The following is a 5,690-nucleotide window of genomic DNA, read 5'->3' on the forward strand; positions in this document are numbered from 1 at the left end:
GTTTCGGGCCTAGACCCTTCATCAGAGAGGGGGATGGGGGGAGGGAACTGGAATAAATAGGGAGAGAGGGGGAGGCGGACCGAAGATGGAGAGTAGAGAAGATAGGTGGAGAGAGTATAGGTGGGGAGGTAGGGAGGGGATAGGTCAGTCCAGGGAAGACGGACAGGTCAAGGAGGTGGGATGAGGTTGGTAGGTAGCTGGGGGTGCGGCTTGGGGTGGGAGGAAGGGAAGGGTGAGAGGAAGAACTGGTTAGGGAGGCAGAGACAGGTTGGACTGGTTTTGGGATGCAGTGGGTGGGTGGGGGGGGAAGAGCTGGGCTGGTTGTGTGGTTCAGTGGGGGGAGGGGATGAACTGGGCTGGTTTAGGGATGCAGTAGGGGAAGGGGAGATTTTGAAACTGGTGAAGTCCACATTGATACCATATGGCTGCAGGGTTCCCAGGCGGAATATGAGTTGCTGTTCCTGCAACCTTCGGGTGGCATCATTGTGGCAGTGCAGGAGGCCCATGATGGACATGTCATCAAGAGAATGGGAGGGGGAGTGGAAATGGTTTGCGACTGGGAGGTGCAGTTGTTTGTTGCGAACTGGGCGGCGGTGTTCTGCAAAGCGGTCCCCAAGCCTCCGCTTGGTTTCCCCAATGTAGAGGAAGCCGCACCGGGTACAGTGGATGCAGTATACCACATTGGCAGATGTGCAGGTGAACCTCTGCTTAATGTGGAATGTCATCTTGGGGCCTGGGATGGGGGTGAGGGAGGAGGTGTGGGGACAAGTGTAGCATTTCCTGCGGTTGCAGGGGAAGGTGCCGGGTGTGGTGGGGTTGGAGGGCAGTGTGGAGCGAACAAGGGAGTCACGGAGAGAGTGGTCTCTCCGGAAAGCAGGCAGGGGAGGGGATGGAAAAATGTCTTGGGTGGTGGGGTCGGATTGTAAATGGCGGAAGTGTCAGAGAATAATGCGTTGTATCCAGAGGTTGGTAGGGTGGTGTGTGAGAACGAGGGGGATCCTCTTGGGGCGGTTGTGGCGGGGGCGGGGTGTGAGGGATGTGTCGCGGGAAATGCGGGAGACGCGGTCAAGGGCGTTCTCGATCACCGTGGGGGGAAAGTTGCGGTCCTTAAAGAACTTGGACATCTGGGATGTGCGGGAGTGGAATGTCTTATCGTGGGAGCAGATGCGGCGGAGGCGGAGGAATTGGGAATAGGGGATGGAATTTTTGCAGGAGGGTGGGTGGGTGGGAGGAGGTGTATTCTAGGTAGCTGTCGGAGTCGGTGGGCTTGAAATGGACATCAGTTACAAGCTGGTTGCCTGAGATGGAGACTGAGAGGTCCAGGAAGGTGAGGGATGTGCTGGAGATGGCCCAGGTGAACTGAAGGTTGGGGTGGAAGGTGTTGATGAAGTGGATGAACTGTTCGAGCTCCTCTGGGGAGCAAGAGGCGGCGCCGATACAGTCATCAATGTACCGGAGGAAGAGGTGGGGTTTGGGGCCTGTGTAGGTGCGGAAGAGGGACTGTTCCACGTAACCTACAAAGAGGCAGGCATAGCTGGGGCCCATGCGGGTGCCCATGGCCACCCCCTTAGTCTGTAGGAAGTGGGAGGAGTCAAAAGAGAAGTTGTTGAGTGTGAGGACGAGTTCAGCTAGGCGGATGAGAGTGTCGGTGGAGGGGGCCTGGTCGGGCCTGCGGGACAGGAAGAAGCAGAGGGCCTTGAGGCCATCTCCATGCGGAATGCAGGTGTACAGGGACTGGACGTCCATGGTGAATATGAGGTGTTGGGGGCCAGGGAATTGGAAGTCCTGGAGGAGGTGGAGGGCGTGGGTGGTGTCACGGACGTAGGTGGGGAGTTCCTGGACCAAAGGTGAGAAAATGGAGTCCAGATAGGTGGAGATGAGTTCGGTGGGGCAGGAGCAGGCTGAGACGATGGGTCGACCAGGGCAGGCAGGTTTGTAGATTTTGGGAAGGAGATAGAAACGGGCCGTGCGGGGTTGGGGAACAATGAGGTTGGAGGCTGTGGGTGGGAGGTCCCCTGAAGTGATGAGGTCGTGAATGGTGTTGGAGATGATGGTTTGGTGCTCGGGTGTGGGGTCATGATCGAGGAGGTGGTAGGAGGTGGTGTCGGAGAGTTGGCGTCTGGCCTCGGCGATGTCGAGGTCAGTGCGCCATACTACCACTGCGCCACCCTTGTCTGCGGGTTTGATGGTGAGGTCGGTCGTCCCGAGCAGCTCCGTGACGTGGGACTCCGTGCTCTATGGGCTGTTTCCCGGGACGCACACCGAGACCAACATCGACTGCGCTTGGAGGACCATCGATGCGGTGAAAGACATTCTTTGGTCTGCCCACAACTTGCTGGTCTGCCAGCTGAACGAACTGACCCCAACCGAGTGTTGCAGACTGGCGCACCCCAAGGTCCAGGACTACGTGCTGAGGGACGCGCTAAAGTTTGGGGCAGCCACCGCCAAGGCGCGGTGGGGAAAGACCACGGTATGAAACCCCTTGTCCAGAATAGGAAAAAGAACCCTATCTGGTAACTGGGCCCAGCTGGCGCCTTCCCCAACTGGCCAGGGGGCCAACGGGAACTGTGCGGGGAGACGACTGCCGGGGTGTTTTCTTTGCTTTGTTTTTTTTCTTCTTTGTTTGTTTTTTGCCTTTAGCTGGTGTACGTACCCCCTGGGTAAGCCGGAGTGGCTTGCATGACTGGGTAGGTGTGTATAAATATGTTTTATTTTTTGTACATCTTATGAATAAAGTATATTTTTTCAAATAAAAAAAGTGACGAAACGTCTGAAAACGAACCTTCCAGCTCAGCGAGCAAACTCACATCCAGAACCTCAACCTGAGCTACAAATCTTCTCAAAACTCGCTAGCGGTATCTTATGTTTAAATATTATGTTATTTAGCAATGTTATGCTTGCTACTGCACTCTGATGGGAATTTATATTTCACACGTGTTTCGTTTTGATCACAAAGGCATATCTCCCGATGGAACCTCAGCTTTGAAATGTTATAGTGGGGCTTGTAGCCAATCACTCACACAAATATTGAAGAAGCGTCAGACTGGACTTGAAATTTAACTCTGTTTCTCTCTTCAATATGGATTCTCCAGCAGTTTCAGTTTTTACATCATACAGACACAGCTCTCAAACGTGCAGGGGCTGGAATCTTGTTACATTTCTAATAGTAGAAAATCTAATTTCCAGCTGCATTTTTATTTGCCTCTTCTTAAGCTGCTGTGTGAGTAAAAACCTTTGTACCAATGTATTTATCGAAAGAGTACTGTTTAATTGAGCTGGGAAGCGCGAGGCTTTATCCTCATCCATAGTGGTCTCAGGTGTTATGAACAAATAATTCACTCTCAAATCTCCTTGATAATCGAATGGAGACAGAATTGAAAAGGATTGCCCATTATTTGCAAGGTTATTAAGCTAGCGGAGTTTTATTTTGGCTTTGCTGGCTTTCCTCACCTAATTACGCAAAGGTACTCTGCTGTTTTGAGCATCCTTTAATCGTTTTCAGACTTTATTGATGTTCAGTGAACTACAGTAGTGTATAAGCAGCCTCAGCAGCAGGCTTAGCGGAATGAATGGACTACCTACAGTTCTGTATTTTCTAGGTTTCCTTTGTAACGACGGTGTTTTACAGTTTATCGAAAAAGTGACTTTGAAAAGCGTCATTTTTCACTGACTAACAACCTCTGCATCCGAGGATTTTGGGCCGTTTTAGGTCTTGGTTAACTCCGAAATTTCTACCTGAGCGGATAGGTATAATTCGTGGTTTGTCTGTCAAAAGAAGTCACAATTTTGATTATCTTCTCTCAATCAAACCCTCGAGAGTACATAACGTCAACGGCTTGAAGCAGTAGAATCGGAAAACTCCAATATGAACAACAGCTTTCTGATTTAACAAGGAAGTGAATGGTTTGGTATCGTTTCCGGAGATGCAAGCAAACGTGAATGATATTTTCTGGATGCTTGACATCTGAAATTTAAAAAAAAGCTCACTGGAAATACTCGGCGGATCAGGCGGATCTGTAGAGAAAGAAAAGATTAGTGTAGAGTTTGGAACAATTACAGATGTCAAACAGTCATAGAGATGTACAGTACGGAACAAACCCTTCTGTCTGACTCGACCATGCCGACCAGCTATCCTAAATTAATCTAGTCCCATGTGCCAGCATTTGTCCCATATCCCTCTAAACCTTTCCTATTCATATACCATTTAAATGCTGTAATTGTACCAGCCACTGCCACTTCCTCTGGCAGCTCATTCCACGCATATACCACTCTCTCCATGAAAAAGTTGCCCCTGAGGCATTTTTAAAATCTTTCTCTTCTCAACTAAAATCTGTGTCATCTGGTTTTGCACTCCCCTAGTCTGGGGAAAGGACCTTGACTAATAACCCAACCTATGTCCCTCACAATTTTATAAACTTCTTTAAGGTCACCTCTCAGCCTCCACATGCCAAGGAAAACAGCCCCAGCCTATTCAGCCTCTCCCCATAGTTTAAACCCTCCAATCCTGACAACGTCCTTGTAAAGCATTTCTGAATCCTTCCAAGTTTCACCACATCTTTCCTTTAGCAGGGAGACCAGACTGAACAAATAATTCCAAAAGTTGCCTAACCAATGTCCTGTACAGCCACAACATGACCTCCCAAATCCCATACTCGATGCACTGACCAACAAAGGGAAGCATACAAAACATCTTTACTATGTGTTAGTAAGAACTACCAATGCTGGAGTCTGAGATACCACAGTGCGGAGCTGGAGCAACACAGCAGGCCAGCCAGCATCAGAGGAGCAAGAAAGCTGATGTTTTGGGTTGGGACCCCACATCAGAAAAAGAGTCTGAAGAAGTGTCCTGACCCAAAATGTCAGCTTTCCTGCTCCCCTGATGCTGCCTGACCTATTGTGTTCCTCCAGCTCCACACTGTGTTACCTTCTTCACTACCCTGTCTACCGGCGACTCCTTTATGTAACTGCATTCCAAGGTCTCTTTGTTTGGCAACGCACCTAGGACTTGTTGGGCTGAAGGGCCTGTTCCCACATTGTAGGGTATCTAGTTAAATGTATAAGTCCAGCCCTGACTTGCCTTTCCAAAATGCGGCATCCCACATTTATCTGAATTAAACTCCAATTCCCACTCCTCGGCTCATCTGATCAAGGTCCTGTTGTACTCTGAGTAACCTTCTTTGCTGTCCACTATACCGCCAATTTTGTTATCATCCGGTTATGGTAGTCCCTCAGATCTGGCAAGAAGCAACATCTGGAGTCTTTGAAGTGGAAGGGCTGTGGTGTCACAGCTATCACCCTTTTTGTTGTTTTGACCAGGAAATTCTCACTACCTGCCTTTTGGCATATGGGAAGAATTTACAGACTGAGAATTGGCCACAATGATACACCGTCCATAGCCATCAAGTCACAAAGAAAATCTTAGATCCAGAGTTTCTTGCCCAGAGAAAGGGACTGGGCCACAAAACCCCAACAACTAAGGGATGCAATAAGTGTGGGATAGGGCCAGAAGTACAAAACGGTGGGGGTGGGAGGTCTGTGATAAGGATGGCTGGAAGGATTCAATGGCAAAAAGATTGGCAGAGCAAGGCCAAAGTGGCAAATGTCAAGTAAGAAAAAAAATCAAAATGTGTGTAGAGATACAAATGACAGAATAGCAGAAAATGAAAACATGAGAGTAAAACAAAATCAGC

The sequence above is a fragment of the Stegostoma tigrinum genome, chromosome 14 (genome assembly GCF_030684315.1).
Source record: "Stegostoma tigrinum isolate sSteTig4 chromosome 14, sSteTig4.hap1, whole genome shotgun sequence".
NCBI lineage: Eukaryota > Metazoa > Chordata > Chondrichthyes > Orectolobiformes > Stegostomatidae > Stegostoma > Stegostoma tigrinum.